The sequence below is a fragment of the Scyliorhinus canicula genome, chromosome 6 (assembly GCF_902713615.1).
Source record: "Scyliorhinus canicula chromosome 6, sScyCan1.1, whole genome shotgun sequence".
Taxonomy (NCBI): domain Eukaryota; kingdom Metazoa; phylum Chordata; class Chondrichthyes; order Carcharhiniformes; family Scyliorhinidae; genus Scyliorhinus; species Scyliorhinus canicula.
This window is the reverse complement of record NC_052151.1, coordinates 130,821,071-130,834,049: the sequence shown is the minus strand read 5'-3', so window position 1 is coordinate 130,834,049 and position 12,979 is coordinate 130,821,071.

The following is a 12,979-nucleotide window of genomic DNA, read 5'->3' as shown; positions in this document are numbered from 1 at the left end:
GGCCAGTTCTACTCCGGAGTCATGTGAGGAGCCATAAATCAGATCCCATAGTCGAGAGGGTCCAACTGCTACACGCAAAACCTCAATACGCCTACATCGAGCACCCCGATGGCAAGCAGGACACCGTCTCCCTGCGAGACCTGCCACCCGCTAGCTCTCCCACCGACCCCGCTGGCTCGCCCACCGACCCAGACGCTATCCCCACTGACTCCCGCCCTCCTACCGACGCTCCCCTCCCCGCACCGACCGCCGACCCCGACAGCGCCTCCCCCCCCCATAGCACCCCCTGCCCCCCAGCCGGCACCGATCACCCTAGTCATCCCGGATACCCCCCCCCCTGCTCCAAGGCGGGCAAAGGCTCAGTCAACCGGCTCCCAGATATACCACCATCAAGACCGACCGTATCCACGGCACCACCACCGGAGCGGAGAAAGTCAGCACGGACAGTCAAACCACCCACAAGACTGAACTTATAACTCCACTTCACCCCCGACGGACTATGTGTTTTTTTTAAACAGGGGGTGAATGTGATGAATGTTATCAGTAGCTGCTATAACGGTACCTTACCTTTAATGCATTGGCCCTTTAAGGCTGGGCTTGGAACCCTGGGAGACTCCACCTCTGTCTCCGCCCCCAGGAAACGGTATATAAGATGAGACTCACTTGGCAGCATGTGATGAGCACACTTCTCGGCTGCTGTACAGTTCTCAGATGATTAAAGCCTTCGAATCACCTATCTTCTCTCCTGTGTCGTGATTGAGGGTATCTCACCCTCCGATTCTCCGACCCTTTGGGGGGGTGGGGGAATCCCGCCCGTTTTGTTAGGTGAATTGGATATTATGAATTCTCCCTCTGTGTACCCGAACAGGCGCGGAGTGTGGTGACTAGGGGCTTTTCACAGTAACTTCATTGCAGTGTTAATGTCAGCCTACTTGTGACAATAAAGATTATAAAATTAAAATAAATGACCTGGAGCTCCATCACTGGCCCCATCAAAATTAGCAACAGTAAGATGGAGGTCCATTCCATTCCCTCTCTCTTCTGGTTGCCATACTACTAGAAGCACATTTGGGGAACAAAATCAAAAAGTCTTGTGGAGTTGCACCAACTGCTGATGGGGTTGTCAGTTCCCTCACAATAGCCAAATGTATAAAGAAGACACTTTAAAAAAAACTGCACTGCCAAGTTCCTATATCCACCCTCGTTTGGCTGGAACACTGGTCTGAACATGGGCATCTTGTCAAGCTTTCACCTGTCTAACTAAAGGGCTGGGGTAAAAGTATTCTGACGCTCAGCGTACACTTATAGATTAAGCCCTTGGCTATGTTTGGGGTGAATGCAGGCTTTACCACCCACAAACTAGCACAGAAACTTCAGTACTGGGCTGAAACCTGCCAAGGCTATGCAGAAATAGCTATAGTATTTTGGGGTCCTCAGCCAGGTTAATAGTATCCACAAACAATTCTTGAGACCAGTCTATATCCTGGCCAGTACTTCCCATTGAGTCACTGCACAAATACAATGCAACAAAATTACTATAATGCAACAAAAAAGTGGATGCCACGGAAAAATGTTTAAACTTTTAGATAATCTATGAGGAATAAAATCCAAATTGTTTAATTCAGATTTTAAAATTATTTGTCATGGGACATTACATCACTCTTCATATGCAATGCTTTCAATAGTTAGAATAATATCTATAATTGGAAGCAATTATAACAAATTACATTATACTCCTGTTAATTTTATGTCGTTTTTGCTTGAAAAACATTGTGAAATTTTAATAAAACTGCACAGGAGACCTTTCTTTCCAGGATTTAAGCTTGAATGAAGGGATAATTTGAACTAAGCGACTTCAAATGGAATAGGCTAGTGACACAGAAACATTTCTCCAATCTTTTATACATTGCCAGTGCAATCATATTCACAATATGCAAAAATTGGATATAATGAATGCGATTTCAGACTGTCAGTCAATTAATAATATCAACCATAAATCGCAGCTTGCTGCTACAGTGAAGCAGGCCATTCATCCTCTTCTTCAGCTTCTTGAGTGTTGTTGAAATTGCACTCATCCAGCCAAGTGCTCCATCACTCTTAACATGTGCCTTATAGATAGTGGACAGGCTTTGAGGAGACTGGAGGTATGTTACTCACTACATACTCCCCAGACTCTGACCTGTTCTCGCAACCACAGTATTTACATGGTTGGACCAGTTAGTTTTTGCATCAACAGTAACCCCAGGATGTTTATAGTGTTGCTGCATCAAACCACTATGAAAAAATTGATTGAGAATAAAGCCAAACAGAGCATGAGGTATCTGTCTTGGCACTTGATATGACAAAGTCACACACAGGTCTGTTGACCTTCCAACATCCTACTTACTAATATCTGCGAACATGTGTCAAATTTGTGAAAGCTGTCCAAAAATATTAGCGATTCACACTGACAGAAACATGTATCCAATGTCCCAGATTCCTCCATAACTATCGCTGTGTATGCCCTATTGGCAGGACAGATGCGTCAGAGGTAGCAGAATGATGGTATGCAGGGTCAGGAGGCACTGGTTTTGAAAGTCCTCACTATTGACTCTGGATTACATGAGGTCTCATGACATCAGGTCAAAGATGGCAACATCCTGCTGATTTCCACCTTCTGCTCTCCCGTAGCTGGTGAAGCAGAGCTCATTATTATGGAGAGATTTGACATTCTGTAATAAAAATGATTATTTTCATAGTCAGAGAAGTTGTTTATTGGTAATTATGAACTTAACAACTCCAGTGCCTTGGAAGTTATCTCTGACACAAGACTGTTATTGATGAAGAAATCCAACATGCCCTGAAATCTCCTGGTGCAGCCTTTAGACACCTGAAAAAACGAGTGTTGATGATCATAACATCAAATCTGAAATGAAGTTTACCGTCTCCCATACAATTTTGATCCCTTCCTTACTGTATGGGGCTAAAAATGAATACTTAAAAGCACTGGAGTCATACCATTAATGCTTCCAATGGAAGATCTTACATATTAAATGAAAGGACACCAATATCAGTGTCCTTTCACAAGCAGACACTACAAGCAAGCAGATAAAATTATCCATCTTCAGCTTTGGGTGTTTTCCCCCCTTTATTCTTTAATGGAATGTGGGCAGTTAAGAGTCAACCAAATTTTCCCGACTAGACATTAGTGAAGCAGGTGGGCAACAATCGACAATCATGGTCATCATTAGGTTTTTACTTTCAGATTTTTTTTATTGAATTCAAATATTACCATTTGCCATGGTGAGATTTGAACCTGGGTCCCCAAATCAGCACCCTGGGTATCTGGATTACTAGTCCAGTGATAACAACACTGCCACCACCTCCCTCTGATATAGTTCAGATATCAGATGACAGGCTCCCAACACAGGTCTTCTTCTCCCAGCTCAGTCAGGGCTGGTGCACCAGAAGAAGAAGTGCTTTGAAGATGTACTCAAAGCCAACATGAAGAAATGCAACACCTAGGAGACCATTGCCTTAGGCTTAACCAGATGGTGGCAGAGTTTATGGGAAGGATCTCAACATTTTGAGCACTAGTGAAAGTTCATGCCACTTTCAGAAGATCTCCAGCTGTGGAGGAGCAGAGAGTTACAGACAGCAACTTCTGGATGTCCACATTTAATTGCACGTGTACAAAGTCAAACACTACTGTGAACTTTGAAGTTGTAAATGGCATGCATTGACATTTTCACAATCATTGAAACTGAAAAATCCAGGCCTAAACCTGCATAGTTTTAATCACCAGGAAAACATTCACTGTTTTTGGAATTGAAGCTTTTGTGTGATCATTTTTCCTTGGCTCCAAAATAATTCATTATTTGGATTTCATAGACGGATTGCAGGAACCCCAACTTGGCAGTGCAGCCTGACAAGTGGCTATTAAAGAGCTTCTGGAATCATCTCTTTTATATGCCTCTAGCATAAAGCACAGCTCTTTTCTTCATGCAGCTATTTGAATTACATCATCTCCCAAATAAATGTAAGTAATCTGTCATACCCATAATTTTCCAAATGGACATTTTCTAAAAAGTGCTCTTGGTATAATGTGATGATAAAATGATATTGAAAAGATTACAAAACCTTAGTATTCCACAATGAGTGCAAGAGTCATTGAATTACCATTGCAAGCATTGCTAATGGGAAGAAAATTGTATGATGCATTGTATTATTAATGTAACATTACATTTTAGAAACAAAATTATATTCTGCCTTACAGTTGATATGTCGCAAAGCTGTTCTCAGTGGTTTTAAACCTCACTTGCGGACGTAAGCTAACATTACAATGAACTCAATATTGTGGCTCAATAATATTTTTCACCCATCCCTGATAATTATTGAATCGAAAGATGTCAACGCTGTAATGATTTTCTTTCTGGCCAACTAACCATAGAATAGAATATTTAATCGGACAGCAAGTTGGCCAATCCCCAGATTTCTGCCCCAGATCCAATATCCCCTGTGTTGCATAATGGGCAGAGAACTTACCAACACCTGGAAGGTTTTTTTTCCCTTTTTCCCAGTAGTGTTACGATGAAGTTCCAAAAATTGAATCGGAAATTTAATAAGGAAGACTACAATTACCCCCTTGAATGTAGAGGTCCATTGTGCGTTTCGACTCCCAGCAAGTAAGCCAAGCACAGGAAACTCACAAGTGCACACTGCCAGCTCTTTTGCTCTGCTGCTTCAAATGGCACCTCTTATGTTGCATTGATGAACAATATGACTTTAATCAGATATTTGCTTCTCCCAGTGAACCATTTTGTCGCAACCAATGTGCTGAACCTTAGAATAGATGATTTTAACTACAATTAAATTGTAATTTCAATTCTGGGGTTGTAAACAAACTGGGTTGTAAATTGTTTGTAACATGTTCATGCCTTTTCTATGTCTACTGCTTGATTTAAATATTTCTCCTTTATACTGTGAACAAATGGGATTTCCTCACAGATAAAATTAATTGGATTGTTTGGTGTACACCCATGAAACAAAAATATATTTAGTTTTGTAATCATTAGTGCGAACTCTCACAACATCTACTATTTCTTTCAAGTATATAAAGCTTAAAGCTGGTAGTTGCCTTGTGCTAACTCTTTTTTCTCCAACAAAATAAGTGCTGAATCCACAAGCAATGCTAGATGCAAATAATTGTTAGATACACAATTAGTATTCTCAGTATTAATCCTGTGGATAAGTGCGTTCCAAGTTAATCCATTATTGTGAACTTGTTTGCATTTGTAACTGGATATTGTAGGAATGGACTGTGTAGACACTGAAAGGTTTCAAGTACCCCGAATCCGTGGTCTTAAACACAACAGCTGATTTGATTCTGATTTAGATTTTATTGTCACATGTACCGAAGTACAGTGAAAAGTATTTTTCTGCGGCCAAGGGAACGTACACAGTACATACATAGTAGAAAAAAGGAATAATCAACAGAGTACACTGACAAATGGTGATTGGTTACAAAGCAGAACAAGGGGACAAACAAAGCAAAACCATGAGCAAGAGGTTGTTAGGAAGGAAAGAAGTTGTTCGGAGGGAATTTTGTTGCTGTGCTCTTTTAGATAGATTCATCAAATAAAGCAATTGGATTGGATATGACAACAGATACAAAATTCTGATTTACACTCAGAAAACTTACATTAGGGGAGAAAAGGAATCATCACAGGAAGCTGGCATCACACATTTCTCAACATGGTGAGTTCTTAATTTCAGCAGGACCATTTAGCGAAGTAGAGAGGCATAGAGCAGAGAAAAGCAAATTACTGCGGATGCTGGAAACTGAAACGAAAGGGAAAATGCTGGAAAATCTCAGCAAGTCTGGCAGCATCTGTAGGGAGAGAAAAGAGCTACTGTTTCGAGTCCGATGACTCTTTGTCAAAGCTTTGTAAAAGCTTTTTCTCTCCCTACAGATGCTGCCAGACTTGCTGAGATTTTCCAGCATTTCCCCATAGAGCAGAGAAAAATGACTCTCCAGAGCCAAAATCGGATCAACAGAGGCCAGAGTAACCCACATCGTTTTTATCTCTCCCTAGATAGCTGATTCTGAGAAGTGTTTGACATTGGTTGACAGAAGGCTTGCTTGCTTTTTTCTTGGTTGGGCGCTATATCGTTCAAAATGTTGTACTTTTTGGCCATAAACAAGTATTTTAGAAAAATAGAACCAGGGAATCACAAAATACAGAAAGAGGGCATTCAGCCTGTCATGCCTGTGCTATCTCTTTGAAAGAGCAGTCCAATTTTACCCACCCTTATGGCAAAACGTTCATTTCCATGTACATTTCCAATTCACTTCTGAAAATTACTACTGAATCTATTTCTAACACCCTTTCAGTCTGCGCTTTCCGAATCACAACAACTCACTATATAAATAACATTCTCCACATGTTGCCTCTGGTTCTTTTATCTTCACAATATTGGAGATCCTCTTTTAAATCTCCCCTCAACTTTCACTGCTTGACTGGCTGCATTCCAGTTTGGTGTGGCAATTGCTCGGCCCAAGATCGTAAGAAACTAGTGTTGTGAACTCAGCCCAATGCATCACACAAGCTTGCCATCCTCCCATTGATTCTGTCTACACCTCCTGCTGCCTCAGAAAGGCAGACAGCATTGTTAGAGACCCCTCACACCCAGGCTTTGCCCTATTCCAGACCTTTCTATCAGGCAGAAGGTAGAGAAGTCTGAAGACCTGTACATCCAGGCATAGAAACAGTTTCTTCCCCACAGCTATTAGACTCCTCAATGACTCTCCCTTGAACTGATATGTTCCCTGTAAGAACTTGGGCAGCACGGTAGCACAAGTGGATAGCACTGTGGCTTCACAGCGCTAGGGTCCCAGGTTCAATTCCCTTCTGGGTCACTGTCTGTGCGGAGTCTGCACATTCTCTACGTGGGTTTCCTCCGGGTGCTCCGGTTTCCTCCCACAGTCCAAAGACATGCAGGTTAGGTGAATTGGCCATGATAAATTGCCCTTAGTGACCAAAAAAGGTTAGAAGGGGTTATTGGGTTACGGGGATAGGGAGGAAGTGAGGGCTTAAGTGGGTCGGTGCAGACTCGATGGGACGAACGGCCTCCTTCTGCACTGTATATTCTATGTTCTAACACTATTCACGACGCCCCGTGTTGCTCTTGCTCATGTATTGCTTGTTGGGCCCTTATTCCGTACTTTAACCAATCACTATTTGTTGATGTACCATTTTTCAATGTACTTTGTTGATTATTCTTTTGTCTACTATGTATTTACTGTGAACGGTCTCTTGGCAGCAAAAAAATACTTTTCACTGTACTTCGATACATGTGACAATAAATATCAATCAATCAATAAATCTAGTGTCTAATTTTACTGATGTCCTTCAGTCCTTGTAATATTCAAGTAAACTTCCGCTGAGTTCTGTTCATGATCTTGATATTGTTCCATAGGGTAGTGCCCAGATTTAGACAAAATATATACTGAGATCTAACCAATAATTTACCAATGTGACTTTCAAAGAGCGGAGAATCGCCGCCAATCGAGCCTGCACGGTGGCCATGGTGGCGGTCGGGGGCAGCTGAAAGAGGCCCCCACGAGGATGCTTCGCGGTCGACCGGCCAAACTCCCGCCGAGTTCCGCCAAGTCCTGCCGGCATGATTCACAGCCGCGGAGGATGTCCTGGTGGGGGGGCAGGGAGATCTGGCCCTGGCCCGCGAGACGGGGCCCTGGCCCGCGATCGGGGGCTTCCTGCGATCTGGAGGGGGTCTACCTCCTTCTGCGCGGGCCGGCTGCAGGTCTCTGCCATGTTGCGCTTCGCTGGCGCGGTGACAGCAACCAGGCGCATGCGCCGGTACAGAGAAGGCCGTTGCGCACATGCACCGGCGTGGAGATGGCCGTCGTTCACATGCGCAGGCGTGGAGATGACCATCGTGTGCATGCGCAGACCCGCACCGACCATGCAGGGCCACCTATCAGCGCCGGAGCAATACACAGCACTCTGGCGCCGTGCCGGTTCCCTGAAGACCACTGAATTACTGGGCCAGGAGGCCCATTGACGCAGGCAAACACACTCCAGTGTTTACGCCGGCCTCAACACCTTGGCTGGGATTTCGGAGAATCGCAGCCCAAATCCGCGTGCATTAGTTCTGGGAAGTCCGTATTTCTGTTTAAAGTGAAAGCAATTTCTCGGTTTGGGTAATGTTTCACCTTATTTAAGGAAAGATGTAAATTTGTTGGAAGCAGTTCAGCGGTTCACCAGATTGATACCTGGAATGGGCAGGTTGCTTTATTAGGGAAGGTTGTATCCAGTGGAGTTTAGAAGAATCAGAGGCAACTTGATTGAAACATATAAGATCCTGAGAGGCCTTGACAGGGTGGGTGTGGAGAGGATATTTCCTCTTATGGGAGAATCTAGAACTAGGGGTCACAGTGGGGTCTCCCATTTTAAACAGAGATTAATTTTATTCTCTTAGAGGGTCACGAGTTTTTGGAACTCTCTTTCTGAACATGCGGTCGTCTTGGAATATTTTGCGGCAGAAGTGGATAGATCGTGGGTAAGCAAGGGGGTGAACGATTGTCAGGTTAGGAGGGATGCAGATTTGAGGTTACTATCAAATCAGCCATGATCTTATTAAATGAACGATCAGGCTCACGGCGTGAATGGCCTACTCCTGCTCTTTATTCATGTTTGTAAGCGCTGTTGCCAGAAAAGATATAGGGCAAGATTTTCTGACCTCCCCGTGATGTGTTTCTCAGAGGCGGACCACCATTGGTCGCCAGCGAGATCCGGTCGTCCCGCCGCTGTCCTTGGGATTTCCCACTGAATCCACTCCACACTGCAGGGAAACCCATGGTGGGGGTGTGCCATCGGTGGGACCAGAAGGTCCCATCACCATGAACAGTCAGACAATCTCCCCTGTAGCTTTATTGTGCACCTTGAAGAAAGCATTTAGGGGTTCCTTTGTTGAATTTTTCTCGCTGTGAATCATTTATCTTGTGTGTGTAAAGTTTCATCTTTTCTTTCAATTAACATTTTAATTCTGCAAATTATAAACATCATCACTGGAGTCCTATGCTTTTGAGTTCAGTAGCTTTCCTTCTTGGTTCAACAATAAAAAAAAGATTATGATCTGACGATCAGCATTAACATCAGCTGCATCGGAACAAGGTGTAGCATTTGCAACTCTCCAAACCTCTTGCATGTCACTAGCGGGTCCAACCGGTATTCTCCGGGTCCTCCGCGATTCTCCTCCTCCGGGGAAGGGTCGGCCTGTCCACATGCCGCGTATGTGTAGGTGTCGGTGGGGCCGGGGAGGGGGCGCCTGCCGGGAGCAGTAGGGATTGGGGGGGGTGCGGGGGCTGGTGCCGGGGGGGGGGGGGGGGGGGGGGGTGTGGCCGGGATCCAGCGGGTGCCAGGTCCCGAAGGGAGACCGTGTCCTGTCGGCCGTCGGGATACTCCACATACACATACTGTGGGTTCGCGTGGAGCAGCTGGACTCTTTCGACCAACGGGTCCGGCTTGTGCACCCGCATGTGCTTCCGGAGCAGGATGGGCCTGGGGTCAGCCAGCCAGGTCGGGAGCGGGGTCCCTGAGGAAGACTTCCTGGGAAAAAAAAGAAGGTGTTCGTGAGGCGTTTGGTTAGTGGAGGTACAGAGGAGTGACCAGATAGAATGGCGGCGCCCGGGGATCGCACATGGAGTCGAGGGCCCAAAATGGCGGCGCCCGGGGATCGCACGTGGCGTCGGGGGCCCAAGATGGCGGCGCCTGGGGATCACACGTGGCGGTGGGAGCAGCAAGGTCCGCGGGCCACACGGGGCCCCTGAGGAGAGCGGGGGGGAGGACCCGCGGTTGCTGCTCGGGACCACAGCGACCGCTTTTGATTGACAGATGGCCGCAAAGTGGCCCTTCTTGCCGCAGCCCTTACAGGTTGCAGAGCGGGCAGGGCAGCGCTGGCGGGGGTGCTTTCCTGGCCGCAAAAGTAGCAGCGGGGCCCTGTGGGTTTATCGGGGTGCCCTGCGGCGCAGGCCTGGGGGGGGTGTCCGAGTCCGTGGGGGTGAGGGAGGTCGCGTTCCATGCTGCCCAGGGGGCCACCGCGCGGTCGGGGGCGTACGCGTGGGCGTTATGATTCACAACGTCTAGGGAGGAGGCGAGGGCCCGTGCCTCCGTGATGCTTAAAGTCTCTTTCTCTAAAAGTCCATGGCCCAGCCCGCGCCGCCACTTGCAAGTCTTGTAGCAAAAAGGACCACTTTGCCGCAGTGTGCCAGGCCCGAGCAGTCGCCGCTATTGCCCCCTCCTCCCTGCCGAACGCACAATGGGCGCTGCCATCTTCTCCTCTCCGAGCCACGTGCGGCCAGTGGGCGCCGCCATCTTCCCCCCCCCCCCGGGGCCACGTGCGGCCAGTAGGCACCGCCATCACCTCCCCCTCAGTCCACATGCAGCCCATGGGCACCGCCATCTTGTCCAGTGCCACTAGCGTGCAGCCCATGGGCGCCGCCATCTTGTCCCGCCCCCGCAGCCATGGGCGCTGCCATTTTGTTCCCTGCATGACCTCCAGACGCCGCCATCTTGTCTTTCCCACGGGGCAGGAACGCCAACGACATCCCACGACCTGGGCCGACAACGCTCTCCATCTGAAACCTCTGACGATAACCCGCTATTCGCCTCGATGACGCTGGACCAGTCTCATCCACACAACCTGGCCACCGCTTCGACAATGGTGAAAATCAACGGCCACGTGACCTCTTGCCTGCTGGACTCCGGGAGCACCAAAAGCTTCATACACCCTGATATGCTAAGGCGCTACTCCCTCGCGGTCCACCCCGCCAATCAAAGGATCTCCCTGGCCTCCGGATCTCACTCTGTCCCGATCCGAGGGTTCTGTACGGTCACTCTCACAGTCCAGGGCGTAGAATTCAGCAGTTTCCATCTCTCCGTCCTTCCTAATCTCTGCGCTGCACTATTGCTGGGCCTGGATTTCCAGTGCAATCTCTAGAGCCTCACCCTCAAATTCGGCAGGCCCCTACCTCCACTCACCGATTGTGGCCTCGCGACCCTCAAGGTTGACCCCCCTTCCCTCTTTGCATATCTAACTTCGGATTGCAAACCCGTTGCCACCAGGAACAGACGGTACAGCGCCCAGGACAAGGCCTTCATCAGGTCCGAGGTCCAGAGGCTGCTTCGGGAGGGTATCATGGAGGCCAGCAACAGCCCCTGGAGAGCTCAAGTGGTAGTAGTTAAAACTAGAGAAACACAGAATGGTCGTGGACTACAGCCAATCAATCGTTACACGCAGCTCGACGCGTACCCCCTCCCACGCATATCTGATATGGTCAATCAGATTGCGCAGTACCGGGTCTTCTCAACAATTGACCTGAAATCCGCCTACCAACAACTCCCCATCCGTAAATTTGACCGTCCATACACTGCCTTCGAGGCGGACGGTCGGCTCTATCAATTCCTTAGGGTTCCCTTTGGCATTACTAACGGGGTCTCGGTCTTCCAAAGGGAGATGGACCGAATGGTTGACCGGTACGGTTTGCGGGCCACGTTTGCGTACTTAGATAATGTCACCATCTGCGGCCATGACCAGCAGGACCACGATGCCAACCTCTCTAAATTTCTCCGCACCGCCACTCTCCTCAACCTTACGTATAATAAAGAGAAGTGTGTGTTCCGCACGACCCGCTTAGCCATCCTCGGCTATGTAGTCCAGAACGGACATCTGGGGCCCGATCCCGACCACATGCGCCCCCTCATGGAGCTTCCCTTCCCCCACACTGCCCCAATGCCCTCAAACGCTGCCTGGGGTTCTTTTCGTACTACGCCCAGTGGGTCCCAAAATATGCGGACAAGGCCCGCCCACTCATACAATTTCCCCTCACGGCTGAGGCACAATAGGCCTTCGCCCGTATCAGAGCAGACATAGCCAAGGCCAGGATGCACGCAATAGACGAGACACTGCCCTTCCAAGTAGAAAGCGACGCTTCAGATGTCGCCCTTGCCGCCACTCTAAATCAGGCAGGCAGACCTGTGGCATTCTTTTCCCGCCCGCTTCATGCCTCTGGAATTCGGCACTCTTCGTCGAAAAACAGGCCCAGGCCATCATTGAAGCTGTGCAGAATTGGAGGCATTACCTGTCCGGCAGGTGATTCACTCTCCTCACTGACCAACGGTCGGTAGCCTTCATGTTCAATACCACACAGCGGGGCAAGATCAAAAATGATAAAATCTTGGGGTGGAGAATCGAGCTCTTCACCTATAATTACGAGATATTGTATCGCCCCGGCAAGCTCAATGAGCCCCCCGACGCCCTCTCCCGAGGTACATGTGCCAGCGCACAAGTAGACCGACTCCGGACCCTACACGACAGCCTTTGTCACCCGGGGGTCACACGACTGTACCACCTCGTCAAAGCTCGCAACCTGCCCTACTCCGTCGAGAAAGTACGGACGGTCACCAGAGACTGCCAGGTCTGTGCAGAGTGCAAGCCGCACTTCTACCGGCCGGACCATGCGCGCCTGGTGAAAGCGTCCCACCCCTTTAAATGCCTCAGCGTGGATTTCAAAGGGCCCCTCCCCTCCACTGACCGCAACACATATATTCTCAGTGTGGTTGACGAGTACGCCAGATTCCCCTTCACCATCCCATGCCCCGATATGACGTCTGCCACCGTCATCAAGGCCCTCAACACAATCTTCGCTCTGTTTGGTTTCCCCGCCTACATCTACAGTGACAGGGGATCCTCATTCATGAGTGATGAGCTGCGTCAGTTCCTGCTCAGCAGGGGTATCGCCTCCAGCAGGACGACCAGCTACAGCCCCCGGGGAAATGGGCAGGTAGAGAGGGAGAACGGGACGGTATGGAGGGCTGTCCAGCTGGCCCTACGGTCCAGGAACCTCCCAGCCTCTCGCTGGCAGCAGGTCCTCCCTGACGCGCTCCATTCCATCCGGTCACTACTGTGCACCACTACA